Source organism: Protopterus annectens, chromosome 9.part0 (assembly GCF_019279795.1).
Source record: "Protopterus annectens isolate FY-2018-M chromosome 9.part0, PAN1.0, whole genome shotgun sequence".
Taxonomy (NCBI): domain Eukaryota; kingdom Metazoa; phylum Chordata; order Ceratodontiformes; family Protopteridae; genus Protopterus; species Protopterus annectens.
In genome coordinates this window covers 1,774,934,826-1,774,960,267 of record NC_056743.1, presented here as the reverse complement: position 1 = coordinate 1,774,960,267, position 25,442 = coordinate 1,774,934,826, and the positions used below count along the sequence as shown (strand labels likewise).

General features: G+C 37.7%; 1 protein-coding gene across 3 annotated transcripts in view; it reads right to left on the bottom strand.

Annotated features, from left to right (window-relative positions):
- The window catches only part of LOC122812252 (TLC domain-containing protein 4-like), a 1,080,923-nt gene that overhangs the window by 917,512 nt on the left and 137,969 nt on the right, over window positions 1-25,442 (bottom strand). The window contains exon 1 of one of the 3 annotated variants that reach the window (XM_044084635.1): window positions 14,517-14,734. The exons of 1 other annotated variant lie outside the window; for it this stretch is intronic. The gene's annotated coding sequence lies outside the window, so the exon portion shown is untranslated. Of the gene's footprint in view, window positions 1-14,516; window positions 14,735-25,442 lie in introns of those variants that run through there. One more of the 3 variants, XM_044084640.1, reaches the window with a different exon arrangement.

Below are 25,442 nucleotides of genomic sequence, written 5' to 3'. Positions count from 1 at the left end.
GGATGACAGAAGAGAAGAAACCCAAAGTAGTGACTCATAATATCAAGTAAAGGTCTCTGCAAAAATGAGTAAGACATCTAAATAAAGAAATATGTGACTGTCATTCACTCTGCAATAGGCTATGACTAAGGCAACACACTTTGTACACACCTTTGGAACTGAAGATAACCCAAAGGGCAATGTAGAAAATTGATATCATGTAGGCACAGAAAATATGAGAAAATTTCCTGAAGCCTTCGGCTACAGAAAAGTGATGGTATAATTGGATGACTGGATTTTTTTATAGCCAGGGGATATGATTTGTTTTGGTTACGCAACATCGTTGCTGAAGTTATAACTCTCAGAGACAGTTTAGTTAGTCCCATTTTGAGAGGCAATTTCAATGTAGCAAGTAGGGTGAATCAAAACAACAAGGTGTGCTTGCCTTCCCATTGCCCATTTCAGATGGAATGGACATTATTAGGCATGTTATCAAGGAAAATTTGAAGGTGTTGCTTGGACATTCTGAATTGGTGAAAGTCCTGGGTAGTGAACCTTTGTTCACTTATAAAAATGTATGTAACATAAGAAGTATACTTGAAAGTACTTCTAAGACATCACACAATGGGGTCAAAGACCCTGTTGTGACTTTTGCTTGTGGTCATTGCAGGCAATATAGATACATAGCCGATTCAGGTACTGTTGAGTTGAAACATTTCAAGAAAGTTATTTGGGCAAAGGACAGGCTTACATGTGATTCTGTGGATATTGTTTATCTCGCAGTATGTAATTCTTGTACCCATTTTTATGTTGGCAAGACCATTAGGTCACCAAGTAGAAGGATTTATGAACATGTGTTGGCAGTGAGAAACAAAGACAGGAATAATGCACTGGCACAACATGTTTTATTGTGTAACAATTGTAAGAAATTTACACTCTTTGTCTTAGACAAAGTAGCTTGTGGTCCTTTGGTGGGTAGTTTCAAAGCCTTATTAGAATGCATGAAAACTAAATGGCAGATAGCTTTAACAGCAGACCACCCTCCAGGACTAAATGAAACTATTAACATCAAGTGTTTTCTTCAGTTACAAAGGCTTTTATGTAGTGAGCCAAGCTGTTCACAAAATGTGCTTTATTTGACGAAACACTGTGTAGTATTTTGTTATTGCTATTATTTATTTATATATATATATATATATATATATAAATAAATATATATATATATATTATATAAAAATATATATATATATATATATAATATACATATATATTTTTTTTAAGTTTTTATACATACGCAATGTTTTAAAAAAATGTAGTGTACTTTTAAATTTTCATGACATCACAGTGGCTATTTAAATAATTTATTTAAAGTTTTTTGTCATTGGATGATTTTTTGCACGACAAGTATTTAAAGGGTGGTTTCAAGTTTTTGTATTTATTTTGATGAAGTTTATGGTGTTTTATTAAACGAACGAAAACTTATACGTTTTGTGGTCCGGTTCCTTCCTGGTCTTTGGTTTGCTGCTTTTTCACTTTTACTTTGTTCTTTGGAGTTGTTTAGTCGTTTTTGATAAAAATCATACAGTTTACAGAAACAGTACATTTTTTTCATAACAAAATGCCCTCAAATTAATCAAAGCTAAAAACAGTAGTCCCCGATAGGGAACTTTCATTATAATAAAGATACCAGGTTTATTAGAGGCACAATACCACACCAAAGCACTTTATTAAAATAAACAGGAAATGTGTTACTTATTCATCTTAAAAGGCAATAAAGTGTGAGTTCCCCACTAGGGACTTATCTGCCAGAAATTAAGTTGAAGGCCAGCTGCTGCTCCTGTGAAGCCTCTGAGCTGCTTCTTCATGAAGTGGCAAGAAACAACTGAAGATACTTCACTCTGACTGATGATTTTCCCTCCATATGCCTGCCCAGTCAGTAATCAGAGTGAAGCTGTAAGAAGCAGCCAATTCTTTTGAGTCTTGGGCAGGACATAACCTACACAGCCCAAAGGCTACTGCAACAGTGAGAATGATGAACATAAACTGACAACCACTATTCAATCCAAGAAAGAATCCCATGAGGTTAGACTGATCTCTGAATCCACAACCAATTATAAATCCTTCTTTAGCTATGTTAGAAACAATATCCTACATTGCTCTGAACTTATTCAAAAAGATGTTTCCTATTCTGACTGCCATCATCAGCATCCTTACAAATTATGTGCCAACTTTACCTTTGCAACTTCTATCCAAACACCTGAAATACCTGAATCCCTTAGCCCTCCCAATGTCTGCAAGAATTATTTACTGAATAATCTAACCAAGATGATAAATACATCCTCCATGGGACTGGACAATATTCCAGGTTATTATAATTAACAGTGTTAAACATGTCCTTACAGATGCTCTTCTTTAACCTAAGGTTAAAGTTTAGCTACTGGTTTTGTCCCTTATAAGTTGCTCACTGTAGTCATAATGCCCCTCTGTGATGAAAGGCAATACTGCCAGCACAGCTAGCTGGAATTTTGTAAACAATTAAATGACATTTGTGAATATCAAACTGATTTATACAAGATGCCTATGTTACAAATGTATTAGAACTGCATGTCATGTGTATATTAAATTGCTTTGTACAGATATCTGTGTTGAAAAGATAACCTTAAAGTGCTTGTGTTTGAAATGTATCCACAGTGTGCCCTGCTGGAGAGAACAGAAATGTGCATGCACTATTGTAACCCTTTAAATGTATATGTTTTAACAGAGGAAACTGGCAAACACGAGGTTAACCTCAGTCCAGCAAATTTTAAAATAGATCTGAAATTAAATCACTTAATAGGCTAGGCCATAAAGATGCTATCTCACAGGTTTCAATGGAGTCAGAGACACAATGTCTGTACTAGGAAGCTTTCTGTATTGTCTTTGGGGTGAACTAATTACTACTCTGGAAGGATGGAGATATGAAATTGTTTGATGACTTCCAGCACCTGCCACAGATCTAAGTAAAAGCCCTTGTGTGTGTATTTTTACAGGTAGATGCTAAATCCTGTCAGCTTCCAGCAATGGGGGGTTTGAATGGGAACAAGACGTCAGATGACAAGAAGTGATGTCATTCTGCAAGGTATACCAGAGATAATATTTTACATATAATTTTGAGAAGTCTTAGTGAGACAGCACATTCTGTGTTCTGTCTTGGGCCTGACAACAAGAAGGAGCATTCACCACATCATCTGCCTTGCTCTATTAAGTAAGTAGGGAATAGTATAATTCTGTAGCAAACCAAGTTAAAAGACAAACCACGAACAAAAAGATTTTCCAACGAAACACAAACTGCAGGCAAAAGGATTTATTTCAAATAGATGTAAAGCGCTTTTCATTGCTCGCAATGTGAGCAACTTCTTCAGACAATTACACACCCACCTAATTAACAATTTATACTCCCTTCACCAAAAACCCACGTGTTTAATACATCAATTGTGGGTTAAAGTGATGGAGTTACATCAACAGTAAGTAAATGAAACAATTCAACATCTCTATTGAAACTGTTTTTTTAAAAATGTACTTTAAAAATATACTTTCAGAGAAAACATCTTCTAATCAGTATATATTTTTCTACATAAAAAGAAGGAAAAACTGTAAAAAAGAAGTAGAAAAAACTGTTAAAAACTATTAAAAACTGCACCAACTCGCAAAAGCCTACTAGCTACATATATAATTGTGTATATGTATATAAATATATACACACAACTAAAAAGCCAAACAATTATCGGCAAAAACAGGTCCGCTCCTACAATAATATTCATGGATATTTATCACTCGAACAAAGGTTCCCAGCGTAGGGTTCTGCTAATACATTAACAGTTCTAAAAGTCAACTTGTAATATTAGTAACTGTAATTCTGTTCAAATAGTGTAATAGCCACACAAAATTTTACAGTTCCAATAAACACTAATATTGTTAACTACTATTATTAACTACTATGCCCTGTATTATTAACTTGTAAATAAGTATGTAAATATGTTTGTAAGTATGTAATATATATTAAGTGTGTGTTAAGTATTAAAATATACAGTTTTTAATAGTTTTTAACAGTTTTTTTCTACTTCTTTTTTACAGTTTTTCCTTCTTTTTATGTAGAAAAATATATACTGATTAGAAGATGTTTTCTCTGAAAGTATATTTTTAAAGTACATTTTTAAAAAAAAAGTTTCAATAGAGATGTTGAATTGTTTCATTTACTTACTGTTGATGTAACTCCATCACTTTAACCCACAATTGATGTATTAAACACGTGGGTTTTTGGTGAAGGGAGTATAAATTGTTAATTAGGTGGGTGTGTAATTGTCTGAAGAAGTTGCTCACATTGCGAGCAACGAAAAGCGCTTTACATCTATTTGAAATAATCTTTTGCCTGCAGTTTGTGTTTCGTTGGAAAATCTTTTTGTTCGTGGTTTGTCTTTTAACTTGGTTTGCTACAGTTTGTTTTATGGCATCCAACGAGCACAGCGAGGACGAGGAAGTAATTATTTCTTCTTTGAACATTGACACCAAAAAAGCTTCTAACGAAGATGACGTGAACCTGACAGCCCTTATTTTGGTTTTAACAGATAGGGTTGACAGGCTTTCTGCACGCCTTGACTCGCAACTGAGTGTGTTTAACTGCAATAACTCGCAAACACAAGATACTAGTAACTTATCTGACTTTATTCCTCCTGGACAACGGACGCCTGAAACTATTGCTACTACACCGGTGTTGCCAACCACCAGCAATACTGTAAATTTGCCACCAGCCAGTAACTTTCACGGACAGCCTTTAGAGCTAAACGGAAACAACAGTGTGAACAATGAGCAGAGTAACCGGCTTCTATTAACCGACAGGAACAGTTTGAATACGGTACCTGTAACCCTCCCGAACGGAAGGAACAACTCTAACGGCGTTGGAGAGCTAATTGGAGTTCCAGCACTCAAAGACTGGATTATTAATACCAACAATATCAACTTTAGTGAAAGGGGTGATACGGAGCAACCGGCTTCCAACGCAGACATTGAAGAGGTTAGTGCAAACACACTTTCTAGCACTTTAAAACTATTAGACTCTAAGCTTTTAAAAATAAAAAAACTACAGCTAGAGGTCAATTATTTTGAAGAATGCTGTAGGCTACGTATAGTCCCTAAAGGGCTAAGACACTTTACTTACCCAACTGGACTGGTGGCAAATTCTGTTTTCCACTTAGAACTTATTAAGCTCTTTAACGAACAAGGGCTTGCACTTTTGGAATTTATTATTAAGCACTACAGACTACAGATTGTTGAACTGTCCAAGGAAGTGGAAGACATTAATGTTTCTATCATTAACCATAAAGACTTTCTCAGATATAGGTTCGACTACGATAGAATGTTTACATCAATTGAACAACATTTAACTAAGTTAAAGGCCACCAAAATTAAGAAAATTAGTAGGGACAGGTTCGCTTACGACAATGGAAAAGCGTTCCCCAATCCACCGGGATCGCAGACTTCTATTGTAGACACTAAGACAAATGACCCAGAAACATTGGACTCATTTATTCACGACCAGGACAATAGCCTTGACTGTGATACATACAACTCCACTAACAAACAAAATATGAATAAGAACACTTGGGCTGGTAGGTTAAGAAATGGAAGACAAGGTTATTACAATCGAGGGCAACATAGTGAACAACTTGTACAAGAAGGAACTAACCACCAGTACCAGGACAATTCGAACTTGGGGGCGATTCCCAAAAGACACTTTGCCAACAATTATAACTCCAATAACCAGCAAAACCAACAGCAAAAAAACAAATATGGTCCATTTACCAAACCGAAGAGATAGACCAACGGGTAAATAAACCTGCAGTTATTAAGAACAAGGCAGGGGACTTTTTGGTCTATAACTTTTCATGTGTGGACATTGAACCTTCTTTGGTAGAACTGTTTTCTAGAGGACTTACGTTTGTCCCTAGTAACCGAATGGACCTAGTAGAATCTATAAAGGACCTTAAATTATTTGTAAGAAAACTGAACCTTAGTATATTATTGGGTGAGTCACCAGCCTTACAGGAGCCTCTTAAAGTAGTTAGTGAATATAACCCTGCATTACATCCTACTCTGTCTACTTTTGAACAAATAATGGAACTTGACTTGCGTAGTTTACACAACACCTCACAGAATGGTATTTATAAGAAACCAAAATACTCTAAGAATATAAGTGAAGATGAAAAATCAGCACTGGCCAATTTTAAAACACTCAACATCAGAGCTATTAAACCTGATAAAGGTGGAGGGCTTACCTTATTTGACAACTACGACTATGTGGACAGAGTAGAAAAAATACTAGCTAATGATACATACAAAGAAGTATCTATTAATGAGGTGAACACTGCCCATAGAATGATTAAAGGCTATTATAGTGACCTGTTTATGGATGGTTATATTGATATACACATGTACCAGTACATTACTATTAACTGGCCCAAAATTCCAGTTATGTTTGCAACACCCAAAATACACAAAAACATTTTAGATCCACCGTTTAGACCATTAATAGATGGACGAAATTCAATCACATATGGATCAGCTAAACTAGTGGACAATATACTCAAAAAATACTTAGTAACTGAAGGTCAAGTATGCAAAGATTCATGGTCTTTTTTGAAGAATCTTGACAATATCACATATAGGGAAGACCATAATTTTGTCACCATTGACGTTATAGATTTATATACGTCAATTCCCCATTTGGAAGCAATAGAATGGGTTAACCTTTTTTTACTTAAAAAAGGAGCTCCAGCTAATGAAATCTTTGCAGTAACCACCTTACTTGACATAATCTTGACAAATAATTTTTTCACATTCAATGACAAACTATATTTGCAAAAACGAGGCGTTGCAATGGGTTCACCTTGCGGGGCCAGCTTAGCAAATACAGTTATGGCTTATTGGGAAGACCAATACTTATTCAAAAATGCCGAATGGGCTCCCTACATTAAGTATTATACTCGTTTCCTCGACGATATCTTCATCTTATTTGGAGGAGACACAAGTATAGGGATTAAATTCCTACATTATCTTAACAACACTACGGAATTTTTTAAATTCACATCCAACTTTCAGAACCACTCTATTGATTATTTGGACGTGAATTTATCAAAAGACTATGTTAATAAACAATATTTTTCTAAGATACATAGGAAAACAACTTTTTGTAACTCGTACCTCCATTACACTAGCCTTCATCCAACTAGTCAAAAGAAAGGTATTGTGAAAGGTCAGCTCATTCGAGCAGCTCGAATGACTACATACCTTAGCGATTTCGAACTTGAATGTAACCTTCTTACAGACTTCTTTTGTGAAAGAGGCTATCCTTGTGACTTTGTTGATGAGATAGTCCAGGAAGTGAGGTATAAAAGAATTAACGGTACTATACTACCCATTCTTAACCAGACTAGTGATAGAGGAGTTGAAGTAACCTTTAAGGCAAATCAGGACACCTTATTAGAAGAAGTAGACATGGAGGTAAAAATAACGGAACCTAATAAAGCTTTTAAACTTAGTTTCATAACTACATATAGTTTAGAAAGTGATATCATTAAAAAATTATTATTTAAAAATTGGAACTTGATTCAGCAAGACAGGAGTATTTCTTGCAAATTAGGTGAACTTCCTATAACAGTACACAGGAGAGGGAACAACTTGAAAAGTATTTTAGAAGGTAATTATACAAAAAATTTTAGTAGGAAGAAAGGTATGACTATATGTGAAAGTTGCAACATGTGTAAACATATGACCAGTGGAGAACAGATAAATATTAATAATGTTAAACACCAAGTGAAATATAGAATGAATTGTCACTCTAAACTTATAGTGTATGTGGCTTCCTGTACAATATGTACAGCCTTCTATATTGGAAAAACTGAGAGGCACTTTAAGGAAAGAGTATACGAACACACATATGCTATACAAAATGGAAAAACAGACAATGCGTTGGCCAAACATACTCTAGCAAATCCAGGCCACAATTTTAAATTTATGGCAATAGACCAAATACAGACTAGTATTAGAGGTGGCCCTTATAATTTGCTACTAGAGGAAAGGGAACTATTTTGGCAATGGCGTACAAACGCATTTGTCTACCCAGGCTTAAATGACCACTGTAATATTAGTTGTCTACTTAAACTAAGGAGTTTGAACAGGAAATAACAACTTAATACCTTTACTTCAACTTTAGTCATACTTCCCTACTTAATAGGTTCCTTTATATTATTATAACAACTAAGTATTAGGTCTGTCACTTTTCCATCATGACGACATACCTCAAAATACTAGACTGTGTTTAGTGGTTATTAATACATTATGAAACACTTTTTGCTTGTAAGATATGCTTACATGAATTTTTTGTTGACTTTGCTTAAAGTCAAGTTGACAACTTAAGATGATTAGATACTATACTGAAAATACATACTTACATATAGCAAAACAAGTGGAATTAATGTAGAACCACACCTTTTATACACACTCCTGTGTATTGTACAGTGAACTTGTATAATACTTTCTAGGATATTATTTAGGCTAATTTGAATAAGTATTATATTTTAATACTTAACACACACTTAATATATATTACATACTTACAAACATATTTACATACTTATTTACAAGTTAATAATACAGGGCATAGTAGTTAATAATAGTAGTTAACAATATTAGTGTTTATTGGAACTGTAAAATTTTGTGTGGCTATTACACTATTTGAACAGAATTACAGTTACTAATATTACAAGTTGACTTTTAGAACTGTTAATGTATTAGCAGAACCCTACACTGGGAACCTTTGTTCGAGTGATAAATATCCTTGAATATTATTGTAGGAGCGGACCTGTTTTTGCCGATAATTGTTTGGCTTTTTAGTTGTGTGTATATATTTATATACATATACACAATTATATATGTAGCTAGTAGGCTTTTGCGAGTTGGTGCAGTTTTTAATAGTTTTTAACAGTTTTTTCTACTTCTTTTTTACAGTTTTTCCTTCTTTTTATGTAGAAAAATATATACTGATTAGAAGATGTTTTCTCTGAAAGTATATTTTTAAAGTACATTTTTAAAAAAACAGTTTCAATAGAGATGTTGAATTGTTTCATTTACTTACTGTTGATGTAACTCCATCACTTTAACCCACAATTGATGTATTAAACACGTGGGTTTTTGGTGAAGGGAGTATAAATTGTTAATTAGGTGGGTGTGTAATTGTCTGAAGAAGTTGCTCACATTGCGAGCAACGAAAAGCGCTTTACATCTATTTGAAATAAATCCTTTTGCCTGCAGTTTGTGTTTCGTTGGAAAATCTTTTTGAATAGTATAATTCTCTCAGATTCAGTCAGGAATACAGTGAAACTTAGTTTAAATATTGTTTTTCTTTATTTGTTTGAACCTGTCCTTCAATGATGTTTTAAATATTTCCTGTGATTCTGAATTCTGATGTCACTGTGAACAGATATTTAGTACTGTCTTGTTCTTTTATTATTTATTATTAAATATATTTAAACCTTTTATTGTGGTTGATCTTTGTAGAGATATTTATGTTTTGAGAGTATTTGCACATTTATTTGGTGACACTGTGTGGGTCACTCCTAATAGCCTTGCTCTTGGTCAAACTACCATTTCTATTAATATTAATTTCACTCACTATATTGGGTACCCTTGTAAGGGCTTTAAGATAGCTGGCAGGAGTGTCTGGTAGTAGTGGTAACTACCTTATAGTCTGGGCAGAAGGGGGATAAGCTAGTAAACCTGTGTCAGCCTTTCCCAGGTGTGTGTGTGTGTGTGTTTATAAATCAAACCTCAAAGAGTATGTGTGTCAGCTACTTGGGCAGGGACACGAAGCACTGGTTGGACAGAGAGAGGTCTTGGCTTGGACACAGAGCTGAGATCTCAACTCTTTAGCTGTGCCAGTGGGGAGTCTTATTGGGGATCTGGAGAAAGAGAGGAACCAGCCATAGAGAGACTGTGTTCCCAGTTTGTTCTTAAGGGAAACTGTGCTTAAGTGTCTTTGATGCAGAGAGCTGCATCTGAAGAAACTGTGTGTGTACCTGTTATCCTCCCAGTGAACGTTTCCCACAGGTGTCAGTGGTGAGGATTGAGGCTCCTTGATTACTGGCCCAGAGGTGGAGGGTCATCACACCCTCCATAAAAGGTGGCCTCACAACCAAACCAGGTAATTACAGATCAGTCTAACAAGCCCCCCTATACAGAGCCATGGAATTGAAACTGTCAGACAACTGCAAAGAGGGATTATTGTTAAATCACTCTCTGGCAATCAAACCCTCCAGCATCATGTACTCTCACTGGTAAATTTCTGAGATACTAAAATGGGGTCAAACAGAACACTAAAAAGCATAGTATTGTTACTTTAAGCAGACCATCCTCCCTCTCTCCCATCATACTATATAAACAGCACACCAATACAAATAAAAACACAGTCAGGAGCCTAGATTGATAATTCCCACTCTTTTGACTATGACAGTGGTTGTCAGGAAATCATTTTATTTAGCACAGTTAATGACAAAAACGAATATCTTCAAGGTCTAAAAAAGCAATTACTCCCTTAAACTCAGAATTGATCAGACCAGTTATTGAGTACTTTTGGATATATTTCACTAAACATATCAAACAATTAGAAAGACCCAAAAGATTTCTAACTAAAAAGATCACAAGCCTGAAGTCCTTGAGCTATCAAGACAGACTTGAAACTCTCTCCCTTTATTCTGTGTCTTACAGGCTTTTGAAAGGAAATCTCTGTGTCACTGACCATGGCACTAGACACCTGGCTGTCTTGGAACTCCTGTATTTCCAAAAATCCACCGACTCCACCAGGACTAATACCAAAGACCTAAATCTTCACAAAGAGACAAATACAACAGGTTTATAATTCAGTGTTTCTTAAACCTCTGGCATAAATGGTATGACTCACCATTTTTTTAAAAGCAACCTAGATGACTGGATGGGTATTCACCAAGGTACCGTTGAATGGACTGGTACAGTCATCCCTGGATCATGGCTGAAAAGGGTCAGAAGACCAGCTCACCTACCCAGTTATCAAATTGTAAAATAAAAAATAAATAAAAGAAGGTGCTACCTGTAGGAGTGTACTGCACAGATGGTCATAAGAGTAAATGGTCTTGGAATACCCAAGAATATATAATTACTAAGATCAGTGATTGGACCTCCCTTATCTAAGGACATTACAATAGCTGTTCACCAGGCTTCAGAGACGGGTCTATATTAGAATGCCGAAACCTCACTTACGTGAATCCCGAAAGGCAGACACATACACAGCGAACCGCAAGAACACCGAACGTCCTTAAGCACGAAATTCAAAATATCGAATTGCCATAGTTGGCCAACTCCACCGCCCACTACACCTACCCAAACAAAATAAATATGAATATATTACTATATATGCACTTACCTTAACCCGCACCCTAACCCTAAGGTCAGTAAGTATTGCACATTTATGTTAGGGCTATACCGGATAAGGGAATCTCCTACTGACATTTTACCTCACTAAACATGGTGTGGACAACTATGGCGATTCGGTATTTTGAATTTCGCACTTAAGGATGCTCGGTGTTCATGTGGTTCACTGTTTATGTGCTGGCCTTTTGGGATTCGTGTAAGTGAGGTTTTGCCATTCTAATATAGACCCTTCAGGGACATAGGCCTTTTCAAGACTCATGTTTAAGAGACTTAATAAATGTTCCAACAGGCGATATGGTGCTAATTATTATGTTTCCTGGTACATTGTCAGGCCCCATGGATGTCCTGCTCTTTGTTTTAGAAAGGTCTGCTAGGACTTGTTTCATAGTGATATTAGATGGGGTCAGGGGCTGCGGAATTGGGGTAAGGGGCAGTTATGATAGCATGTGAGGTGAAATCCACATTAAATTTGTCAGCTACAATAAATCATTTTCAGTAGTATCACTGTAAATCAATTCTGAACAATGATAGGTGTTGTTTCTTAATTTTTTTTTATAATGGGAGGGGGGGGGTCGGTATAATAGTTACCTTAACCTCATGAGGTCTTTACCTCATAAACACAAGGTACAGGACTTGATGCTGATCTCTAGTGATTGGCTAAGATTTTAGCAGACTGATAGCCTAGTATTTACCCATGACTGTAGTTAAAGAAGAATTTATAATTATTTTAGTATCAGTGGCCATTCTAAGTTTGTAATAGATCCATATGTTCTGGCTGCTGCCTTAAGTCTTCACTAACATGTCTGAATGCCCTGCTAAGATGGGGAGTACGCGACTGCCTATAAGGATTTAGAGCTTTCTTTTTTATTTTTTTAAGATAAGAGTTTATTTACACCAGTGTTCCACCATAAGGGTTTGATTTTAAGATTCGCTGAGTATTTGGTACAGGGCAGGCATTGCTTTCTCTAGACAACTATTTAGTTGAGAGCATAATTCAGAAGTAAAAGCTTTGGCTATATTTTTAGGGTCAGTCTGGGTAGGGAAGTTATCTGGGTCACTAAGCAGCTGTACACGGTTTGCTTTAGACAGGTCCCTGAAAAGTTGTCTATTTGCTTGGAGGGGCAACTACAGATCTTTTATGTGAAAATCTCTTGTTTGTGGACTGATATGACAATGGAGAATAATACCTGTGAAAGACAACATTTAGGATATTCTGTCCCCTAGTTGGCATGTTTATCATGTGTTCTAGGTAGTTTGCATTTGCGCAGTCAAGGAAGCACTGGACATGCTTTCCAATTTATATTGAAAATGAGATAGTTTATTGTAGGTTAACTAATGTTACCTAGATAAATGTATCAAGGTTTACAAGAACAGCAGTTATAGCGTTAAGGCAGATATCGTGGTCTTTGGGGGCACAGAGGATGATATAAACAAAATCAACTACCTCTTTGTAGCTAGCTATATACTGACCTGGATTGCCAAAATTTCAAAATTATTGTCACAAGGTGTCTACCTTCATGGGAGGATTTCAAAGACTGACACACTCCCCCACAGCTACCTGCAAACCTGAATGTATAATCCAGGAAAAAGAGGGTGGTGTTTACACTTTTCTGAAAGCAAGTCTTTTTACTACACATATGTGTACGTATTTGAGATGCAGAAGTGACTCGATCTTAGTCATCATTTCATTAACTTTCTGGGATTCAGAACAGCCACCTCAATGTGTTCAGTGAGTTAGAATTATGTAGATAAGAATGTTGAGTAGACAAGATCTGCATAAAAAAGGCATTGTGGAAACAGCAAATGCTTTAGCCAGAATGGAAAAGCATTGGTAAGAGAGGTGCGGGACCATCTTTTGCAAAGCAGGAGTGTCTTTTGGTCATCCCATTCCAAAACACATACCGGATCCCCCTAAAATGACATCAGCTACTAAGCCAAATTACTGAAGTCAATTTTCTTGCCCTTGAATTTTGGCATTATTCTGGGTGATGACAAGTTACCAACCAAAACTATTGTCTTTCCTGTCTCAGACACATACTTACAAAGTCAACTAGGACAGAATGCCTAAAATAATCAAAAATAGAAACCAAAGATAGATAAAAGAATTTTTAGGGGGAAATTGTTCAAGATTAGTCTGGAAAAGACAAAATGGGCTGCCTGCCCTTAGCAGCCAGGGAATGTTACTTAACAAATCAAATCTTTAAAACCCGTGTAACTGCATTTTTTTCTGCTTGCCAAATGTAAGAACTTAATTATTTATTTCTCGGTCCCTCAACCACATGGAGATCAAACCATGTTCCACTGTTAAATATAAACTTATGCAAAGCATCACGGAAAAAGGGGAAAGTTTAATTACTTCTTCCTTGCCTTTCAGTAATAACCCAAGAAAATCTGAACTGCTACTGACATGCCCATCCCATGGCTATATTACTCCTCAGTGCATAAACTGACATTCTGAAAAAAGCTCAAGACCCTATAGACTTGTAACAGATTTATGATCATTTGATAAGTAATGTTTGCATCCACCACACCAGCTTGCTTATCACTTAGTTATTTGGTGACGTTAGCTACTCTGTAAAATGTTGCTTTATTTCTATATACCCCTTCAACCGAAAGCTATCATTCACAAAAATGACATAATATACAAATTACTGCACTTTGTTCGCAGGTAAATTATTACAGTAGTGGTCACAGCAACTTCACCATCGGACGAACATTTTGAGTCAACCGTGTGCACTTTTGTACCACAATGCTCTTGTCAAGGAACACCTACAGTACTCCTTTCTCAAGTATTTGATTACACTGCGTCAAATGGCTGAGTTAAAAACATTAGCTACTCCTAGAAATTAGATAGGCAAAACAATCGCAAAGTTTGAACGCTACTTAAACGGTTTATGCACAAAGCAAATAATCGTATTGCAGAAAGTAGCCCCAACAGGAGAGTGTGTTCAGTGAGCCTCACGGTCTATCCTGAACTTATGGAAATGGATATAAAAGATAAACAGCGGTATATCTGCAAGCTGAATAAACAATTAACTCACTCCACAAAGCACAGTTGCATGGAAAAGTCTACTGGCGACTAAAGACTGCAAAATCGCTCCAGAAAAGTACAGGTCTGACCCTCCACAGCAACGTGAAAATGAAGATTGCAGATGTGCTACTTCAAGCAGCTACCATACCGTGAACGCACAGTGGCTTCCAGGATGCAGGTTACGCAGTCACCGCTGAACCGCGTGGGTCAGAGGAGCAGAAGACTAACCTTCGTGTTCTTGACAGGTGTCACATTAATCCTAGGCCCGCCTACAAATTCTTCGACTTCTCAGTAGTATGCCAACCCAGCCTCTTTTTGAGGTGTAACGCACAAGCACCGCCCCCGTCCGATTTCTATTCATCCTTAACGTTTTTTTTAACCGGTTGCTTAGCGATAGCTGTAAAGGACTGGAAAGTTCAACCTAATACGGTTCAAGTTCAACTTTTGGAGAGTAAGGGCGAGTATAGCTTGCAAGAGTTGTCATACCCTTAATGTTTGCTTTACTGCTAGTGCAAAAACTTTATCAAAGCTTTTTCACACTCAAAGCCAAGACGCAGACTATCTGTATTTTTGGTCTGTTCCTCATAAAATTCGTGGTTTTCTGGAAAATCACAGAAGACTGAAGTCACTAGATAATGAGCAGAGCTACATTTGAGATTCAGACTTTATATCCCCCAGAAAATACATGCCAACACAAAACCTATTAGTTTGGCAACTCTCTAAGTTTATTAGAGTACTATTTACGATATGTCCCTATTTTTGGCCCTTTGTCCCCCATTATTTTAGTCTTTTGTCCAGATGTCTTGCGCTAAGAGATTGAGGTATGCCGGGTACCTTTTCGCAGCATTTGACGTATTAACCCTCTTCAGAGTTCATTCAGCTGTGTTGCGCTCCTTTTCGGACATAAAGGTCTACAGAGTCACCCTGTCAGAGACTCAGAGTGAATGTGTAGCACTTTGTTAATATAATATTTTTGGGTCGATTTATCCTGCTGCTCGTATAAACAACACGCACCCGATTAAAAGCAGGTTACTTTTCTCAGAGTAAAATTGCTGTTGTGATTCAATGAGCTCTGGTGAAATAAGAACCCCCGCCCCGACGCTGACACCTAATAACATTTCCAGGCGTGTTACAAAACATGTCTCTGTCTGAAAATAAATTTCACACAGATCTAGGCATTCTTTATGCATTCTCAGCTTACCCGTTTTATACACTGCAGCGGGGTCGTGGAAGGTTTAACCATATTCTGAAAGGTTCTCAGTGGGTACCCGGTACAAGGAACTATATTAATGCAAAACAGGACACAGTTGTATAGCGGCACACATTACGAATTATGTTAGTGTGATCGTTCTTTCTCCAAAATAGTTTTTGCTTGGTACTTGCGTTTTGAGATACACAAGGAAGCCTAGTGGACCAGGAATACACACCCACAAATAATCTGGAGGATACTTCTCAAATGTTAAATATTAAAAATTGTCAACACTGAATAGACGTTCCTGGTACTACTCCTAGTGGCGGATGAAGTGTAATTTGGGAAATGATTTACAAACCAAGGAGGGTTTCACCATACCTCTCAACAGTTAAGAATATCCAGATTTTTGCATCATAATTTTAGTCTGCTCCTTGTAAAAATGTTAGCTTTCTGGAAAATTACTGAGGATTGCACTAACCAAATAATGACAAACATTTGAGTTTCAGACTTCATAGATTTCATTTTGAGTAACAGGAGAATCTCTTTCTTTCTCTTAGCAGATGAAGAAGCTGGAAGCAAAGGCTGAAGAAATTGGATTGTCTTAAACAAGCATTGGACAAAATTATACAAACCTTCTTCAGAAGTTTTCTGGGAAGAAGGAGGTGACAAATGTTTTGTCTTACAAGTCCTCTTTTAAGAAGTGTCTAGTTTTAGGGTCTTAGGAGGGTCATCTGAAGGCCTAACCTACATTAAAGATCCAGCAATGTCCTCATCCCATCGACACCTGGTGAAATACCTCCTTCACCTTCAGAGATTACGATCTTAGGTTCTCCCTTCTTGGCTGAAGCCTGACATACAGTCTGAACAGACATGTTTAAAGCACAGGCCATAGTGGCCTCCTCAGGGGATAATGCTGTAGGGACCAGGACAAATGGACTGACAGTCCAAGGGTTGAGAAAACACCTCAGCAGAGCTGCCATATACAGACCACAGAACAGAAATCAATTATTCCTCGGGCACCTCTTTAAACATTTTTTTTTTTTTTTCGTTTTTCTCTGAGGGGTGAGGTCTACTGAAAGAACTTCAGTTATCATAGCTTTGTACAACAACTGTTTAAAGTAATTATTCTCCAGAAATAATTTTAAAGATTTTTGCCTACTCCTTAAGGTTTTTGGAGAAAACAAAAGGCATATCTGCCAGGAGTTAGTATCATGTTGATCCCTTAAACAAAACCGCAAGAGGAATGGGCATCTTGTAGGGAATCTATCACAGAAACATTACTCTTCCTGACAGATATAAATCGATTTGAATAAACTTTTCTTCAGAAAAAAGGAAGGTTCAGCAATGGGGACAATTAACTGCTTGATTTTATAGCTGAAGCCTACAGCCAAACTCACAATATTGAGCGAACAAGTAGTCTGCTTTAACTTACTACATAAAAGGAAAGAAAGTACTGAGTTTTTCACATCCGTTTGTCCCTTTTTACAATTGCACATACTCTCATGCTAATAGCAGATTTATGGGGCACAAGGAAGGAGATCAAAGTTTTGTATACTGGCCTTACTTTCGATCCTTGGCAGGATATGACCCATATAGTTAGGACTACTGCAATGCTGAGATAATAAAGAAGATCACCAGTTCACCTATGGTACATTGTTTGATGTCAGAAAACTAAACACGAAGCAAAAATCTACAATGACACAGAGAGGGCGTGCAGCCTTCATACAGAAGGTCACCAGAGTCAAGTGAACTTGTTATCAAGCTCTGCAGACATCAACTGTAACTGCTGTGTCACCACGCCTCCTCAAAGAGATGCATTATTGTTGAATGAAATTTTAAAATGTTAACTCATAGTGTTATATAATCTTTCTAGGATGCTATAAGTAGTGGCAGTACCACGCATTTTGCACTGAACCGTTGCAAAGGTGAGAACTGAGGCATAGAGCAAAGCTTTATTTACAGGTCTACCTGTCTTCATTTTCACTTGTGGTTATGAGCTTTTTCCCCCTCATTTTTGCTGCCACTGCCTGTCAATCATAAGTCCCCTCCCAGTCAATCTTCCCATTCATTCCCCATCACTGTGGTAAGGGTTAACTGAGAGGGATCATCATTTAGACAGACATTATGGCATGGTTTCAATTTTGTGTGTGCTGCAGCACTATCCCTCTTTCTCATTCAGCATAGCACTGGAAAAGAACATACAAAGGACAAGCAGCAAAGAGCATCTTCTCCCTTGCACAAGGGGTGTTTCCCGTCCGTCCTCCTAAAGCACAAATGTTGGTTTCCCCAGTCTCCATCGGAGTAATTGCACCACTTAGTGTGAACCCAACTGTTAGCATCCCTTCCTTAGCCTCCAAGGGAGATGAAAGGGTAAGCCCATTCACTCCTTCTCCTCCTTGCCTGGCTCCTCCAGTGCTGGGAATGCTAAATGTACCCTGGTCACCTGGGTCACAGTTGAGGCTCCATCCCCCTGTCTTATGGAGACAGGCTACCTGTGGTTATGAGCTTTGAGTAGTGACTGAAAGAATGAGATTATGGATCCAAGCAGTAAAAAAATGTTCCTTTGCAGGGCAGTTTAGCTCACAGTCTGTGTTTGAGGTAAGAGCTCTGCAAATCAGAAAGATTTCAGAGTACAGACATTTTTTCCTCCAGGAGTAAGTAGAGGTGGCTTGGGTGCCTATTGAAGATTCCCTCCAAGATACTGCCAACAGGAGCTGTACCAGCTACATCCCTGGAGGAGGCCCTGGGACAGACCCAGACACATTAGATAAATTATTTCTCTCAGCTTGCTGGGGATCTTACAAAATGAGCCAGAGACTATTGCTTGGGTGATAGAAGTTTAGTCTTCTCCGTTTGCAACCCATGACATTCACTTGGAGAAGTGTTTGAGAAAATGCATGAATGGTTGGTATGGGCCCTTAGTCCACAAACATTATAAATATAAAGCTGTTAATTTCTCATGCTTTGCATTTCCAACTTAATGCTTGATCATTTGTGAATCAGTTTAGCCAATTATTATATGTTTTGTTGGAAAAAAGTAAATCACAATGACTAACCATCCGTAAAAATGCTAAGAAGATCATTGTCCCAACCTGCCCACTTAAACTTATTTGTAGAAAGGTTCACCCCTATAGAGGTACCCCACCGGCATGGCTGAGATGGCTGAGGCTCTCTTGGATGAAAGGGCCAGACTCCCTGAGCATATTCCCCATCCTACTAGGACCTCCAAAATGCAGCCTTCCAATCCAGGCCTTCCACTGGTGGAGAGTGACTCATATCCTTCTCCCAAGTATGTCCTGAAAGCATTTCCAGTAGACCAAGCCTTATGGTTTGCACACGTAGCTCCCATCCCTGTTTATTAGATAGACCCCCAAATGTCCCACATATAGCTTTGGTTCTCAGATGAAATGTTAGTGTGCTGCACTACTTCCCTCCAGCTGATCCTTGGACCTGCTTACAAAACTATGTATAACTATATGAATCTTTTTTACTGCTTGTATTCTGTTTGCTGTCAATTAACCTGAATAACATCTGACCATATGAAATCCACCTAAAATCACCCTCTTGTTACCTGTTCAAAAAATGTCATCAGACATCTTACTTAAGATGTAGCAATTCCTACCCTCCAATGTAGCAAGGACTAGAAGCTACATTGTCTTTCCTTCATGTGTACCACAACACCAGGTCTTGGAAATGTGTGTGTGTGTTCTCCTCTTCCTGCTTCAGTCCCAGGTTGCTTGATCAGCTGCTTGAATTTTTCATATTGCTTGATAAACAAAGGAATGAATGTCCCCACATCCAGGTCTCCTTTGGCTCCTCCTTGGCATCTGCCACAAATAAAAACAGTTATGTGACATCTGACATATGTCTTATGGCTGGCTCTGCACAGAGAGGATCTTTCTCACTAACCTCTCCACATCCTCTTCCATAAGGCTTCTAGAATAGCGACTGGACATCCCTGAGGGGATTTTTGATCTTTCTAAAAAAGAAGATGGGACCCAGGATGGAACTGGGTTCAATGAAGGTGAGTATCTAGTTCTGGGCAAAATTACCACATCTGCATTTCTTTGTGTTGGATCTGAGGGGGTCTGATCCGATGAGTCTTTACATTTTGTAGTTTTCAAATCTGAAGAAGCAGTTGGATCCAAAGACTGCTTCTTAATGTTTCTGATCTGAAGAGGAAGTCAGACAGAAAAATTTTGGTCTTTTCTTTTTCAGAACTGAGGTATCCGATGGATCCAGAAAAGATCTTTTAACAGACTTCCCCAAAGTGTTAGAAGAAGCTGTTGAGGTGCTTGGAGAAGTGGGAGACATTTTTCTTAATTTTTTGAAAAGAAGCTCCAGATAGTGCCTCGCTAAAGAACGATGGAAGCAATCCCTTCAAACTAAGTTTGTTCTTGCATTCAGCCAGGGCCTTTGGGTTGAATGTATGACAACTAGAACAGCTTTCTTGTAGATGAGGGGTCCCAAGACTATACACAGTGTATGTGAGTTAGAAAGAGGAAGTTTCTGACTGCATTTACCACTTTTTTAAAAACTTGCAGGGCTTTTGTCTTTTTCTGACGTCCTAAAAAAATGGATGTTAGGAACAAAACACTAGCAACAAGAAGAACAAGTACACTGTAAAACTATAACTATAAGAATAAGGTCTAATTAACAGTCAACTATTCAAAAAGACTATAAATTTTATTTTTTTTATAAAGACAAAATAATGGGAAAAGAAAAATGAAAAACTACCTACAGAGGTAGGTAAGAACTACGGCAAGTGTAGGAGATAGAAAAAAGGGTAAAAGGGAGAAAAATTACAAAAGTAATTTACAGAGTACACTAGTACAAGATGAGAAAAAGACAATCATGAAAAACAGAAAAGTAAGCAATTATTAACAAGAAAAAAGCACTTATCTGTACTTAAAGTTCGAGAGTCTACAACCTCCTGAGAGGTGGCAAATGAGATCTGAGGTAATTGGGATTGGTGCGTTCTGGGTAAGGGAGAAGCTTGAGAGTTCTAAGTTGCCACAAGCTTTTGCAACGGCAGAGTCAGATCTGACAGTTCGGATCCAAACCCATAGGTTGAGGACAGAATGAAAATTGACAACATCAGAGAATTGATTTAGACTTTGATTTCCAATTTTTAGTAATTGCTTTTTTGGTAGCCACCCTAACTAGACTCAGCAAGGCCTTACTATGTCTAGGCAATTCCAATTCTATATCATAGCTCAAAAAAATTATTTCCTTAGTTACACCAATTTGCTCTCTCAGCATCTCTGACAGAGCAGTTTGCAGGGAATCTTTAAAGTCTGCCAACTCATTACACTCCCAGAAAATATGTTCCCAGTTACCTCTTTCATCCCCATTACACCTCCAACATTTGCTGTCTACCTGAGGAAAAATTCTTTGGCATCTACCGGGGGTATAAAAATACCCATGTAAACACTTCCAGGCAAAGATTGTAAATCTTCTAGACTTTGTTGCATATTTGGGACACACACATATATCCACCATTGTTTCTTAGTGAATTGCTTATCCAATCTCTCTTCCCAATCCTTTCTAACCTCCTCTGGTTGATTCTTATAGTTATCATGCAATATTTTATATGCCCTACTAATAATTCCTTTCTTAATGGCAACTTCTGTTCTAGATTCTACTAAAAACTCTAACAGTGCTGGTCTTTAATTTAGGACCCCTTCTTTCTTTCTTTCCCTTTGCCTATACTCTGATATCAGTCCTTGACAGGGGTAGGCAATCTCTAACCTGCAGTCCAAATAAGTTCTTGGTGTCTTCCCATTCTATTACCTTTCCCTCTCTAGTTATTTGTTTCTAATTCCTTGGTTCCTTTGCCAGTTTTCTTCAATAAATTCCATCCCCCTCTTGCCTATTGTCTGTATCCAAAATTGCAGTCATCCCTATCAGCAGAACCTCCTTTCTCCATTCCTGTGTTGGCTTAGTTCTTAGAATACTTTCTGCTACTTTATGAATATAATATTCTGTATGATTATTGTTATTCTCCTTAAAGGTCTACATCCAAAATCCCAGTCTCTCCTTGTTTCTTCAGCCCCCCCCCCATTTCATCATTATCATCTCTTTCCACTTTGAATTATATTTTTCTCCTTGTGCTATGTAAAGGAGCCTTAACTGTGTTGCTCTGAAATATACCTTCATATCAGATAGTCCCAGTCTGCCTTGTTCTAATAAGTTTATCCCACTTGACTCTACCTGTCTTCCCCTACCAGACAAAATCCTTCAGCTCTTTATTAATTGCTATCCACAACTTCTCCTCTGATAAAAATATGCCTGTCCTGTGTATAAGACTAAAGGGACTAAAAACCTTTTAACTGCTTGTATATTACTATCGATATCCATAGGTTCATAGGTTCATAGATTAGTACTAGGCTAACTGCCCTTTTGGGCCATTTGAAGCCTAGCCAGTTACCCCATGTGAGAATCAAACCCTGCAGCTTGTGTCTTTAAGGTAAACACCTTAACCATTATGTCATTCTCCCACCCCCTTTTAGGTTTACAGATTAGTACTAGGCTAACTGCCATTTTAAGCCCATCCAATTATCCCTTGTGAGACTCAAGCCCTGCACCTTGTGTTTGTAAGGCAAACACCTTAACCATTAGGCCACCCTCCCAACCCATATAGCAGAGTTTCCACTTTCTCAGTTTTTGTATTATCTTTTGTTTAGTCTCTTCCCATATATACTTAAGCTGCCACACTAGCTTCATTTTTAATCCGTGGTGCTGCGGTAGTGTTGTCGCCTCACAGTTAGACGTTGCCCATTCGATTCTCACTTAGAGCGTCTTCTGTGTGGCGACATGCGTGAACGGGCGTTCCTTCGTTGAAGGTTGTGCGTTAGGCCCGGCAAGCCAGCACATAAAACTCTACTGCCAATCATTAGCGGACCGGAGTTCTGCTGTGGCGACCCCTAACCAGGAAAAGCCGAAAGACACAAACAAACAAACTCCTAAATGCATCATTTTATTATAGTCCCCATAAATATGGATATTGCTGAACCAATTTGTGTATGGGTACATAATTTACTGCTATTGCCTTTGTTTTAGCTTCAATAATTCTATATCCCAAAAAGATTTGAAACAGTCTCAAAATGTTCCACAACACTGTAATGTCCCTTTCTGGTTTTGTCAGGTATTTAATAATATAATCTGCAAACAGAACCAGCTTTTCTTGAGTACCATACCAATTATAACCTTGAATTTCTGCGTCTTATTTTCTTTGTCAGTGGTTCTAAATATAATGCAAATAATAAAGGGGAGAGAGGACACCCCTGCCTGGTTCCTCTGCTCAAGCATAAATTATTAGAGAGGACCCCACCAACTTTGATTTTCACCTCTGATCCCTCCTAAATCCTCCTAATCAACCTTATAATTGTATTAGGGAATGCAACTGCTTCCATTGCTTTGCTCTGCTCGTAAAGTCCCATCTTACTCTGTCAAATGCTTTCTCTGAATCAAGACCCACAAACAATGGTATTTTCTTTTACATTCTGCTTCCCTCTGAATCATCAATGTTCTGTTAAATGTTGTCAAATGTTTGCCTCCCGTCCACAAACCCACATTGATCCATATGTATCAAATTTGGCATCACTTTTGCCATTCTTTTAGACATTACAGACAAACACTTTATAATCATGATTTAGTATTGAAATGGGCCTGTATGAAGCTTGATCTGATGGATCTTTACCATCTTTAGGTATTACAGCTACTACAGCTTTCTTCCAGGATGTTAGTACTTCTCCACTTAAAAATACTGTTAAAAACTTAAACTATTCAGTGTGCAAGGCTCCAGTAAAGGCTGTCCCTCCACAAAAAATGGGAATCCAGTAAGTCCACGTAGTCACGTAATAATTAAAAAATAAGAGTTTAAAGATGAAAATGCAACCAACAATAAAACCCTAGTTAAAAATACAGAAGATTAAGCGCTTTCATCTCTTTGCAGGAGACTTCATCGGAATCCACACAATTATCTGTGCTCAAGTTTAAATACACAGTCCTTGCATTCTATTGGTTCTGCCAAAATAGGCTATTAGAACACCAAAGTCACTAAGTCATTTTCTATTCAACTACATTACATTACATGCTGACAACGTCCTCAATGTGCAATATATACATAAATATGCAAAACGAAAATATATGTGCATAGTAAAAATATGAACATAAATATACTTATTTGTGTGTCCTTAACATTGCAATCTATGAATAAAAATAAATAATAGTAATGTTATACAAAGCAACTAATATTTAAGTATTTATTTATTTTTCTTACTTTGGATGCCCTTAATTTTAGAGCAGGAAGTAATGAAACATGGTCATTCATTCCAGGGGCAGTACAGGCATCCAACCTTAACTGCCAAATTAATTCCCTGAACTCAAGTATGGTCTCCCAGTCCCCTCCTCTATCACTACACCTTACTTGTTCCAGTACCCAGAATTTAAAATCGGCCTGGTTACATCCCAATACATGTCTATAAAGGGCATTAGTTTCCTTTTTCCTATTTATATCGTACATGTGTTCATAAATACGTTGCCTCAAATTACGTTCAGTTTTACCGACATAAAATGCCCAGCAGGGCATTCCGGATCTCTATCAGTTTTTTTCCTCCTAGCTTCCAAACTTACACAGGAATACCTCTTCCATAAACATTTCTATTTGTACCTTTTCTTGATTTCCATATTCTCTGCTTTATGGAGACTTTCATAGAATTTCTGAAATATTTCTAATACTTCTACAGGATCCCTTGTTATCTTCCTTGTTATAGGCTCCCTAAGCTTGGTGACAGCCCTTTCTACTTTCTGTTGCATAAGTTGTGCTAAAAGTTTTTGTGCACTAGTTATTATGAAAAAACAGTTGCTTAACAGCAGTCTTTCTAGCCCCATGCATATTATCGAGGCAATCCCTTATTATCTGTTTAGCATTCTGCAGTTGTTCCTCTTTTTGTTCTGTGAGATTCCCCCTATTTTATTTATTTATTTTTTTTATTTATTTAACATTTGTTTACTGGGAAAGTCCAACTTGGAATGAAGCCAATTTTCAGCGGAGGCCCAGGGAGAAACGTTCCAGAAGCATGTCTTTGATTTGTGGGAGAAAACCGAAGCACCCATAGGAAACCCACACGAACGCAGAAAGGACATGCAGACTCCACACAGAAGGTACCCCAGCCAAGAATCAAACCAGAGAACCTCTTGCTGTTAGGTAACAATGCTACCGCTGCACCACTGTGCCATCTATTTTGCACTTTGAATTATCTTTTTGATTTTAAATCGAATAGTTTGCACCCTTAGTAAGGAAAGGGAGGGTTTCACTGATACTGTATTGAACAAGGCCCTTATGAATTCTGTCTGAGATGGTTCTAGGTGAGGTTTGTTGTGATTGATGGTAATTCCTAAATGACAGCAAACTGGAGTACAGAGTCTCATGCTTTTATCAGAAGATGCCTGGTCGGACTGGTTATGAGCCAGTCATCCAAGTATGGAAACACCTGGAATCCCTGCAGTCTCAAGTGAGCTGCTACAACTGCCATGCATTTGGTGAATACCCTGGGGGCTGCAATGAGGCCAAAGGGCAGTGTTCTGAATAGGTGATGGCTGGCTCCCAGGTGGAAGTGTAGGTATGTCCTGGATTGCCTGTTCATTTTTATGCGATAGTACACATCTTGAAGATCCACTGAGCACATCCAGTCGTCCTTGTGCAGGAAAGACAAAATGGACAAAACCGCGACCATCCAG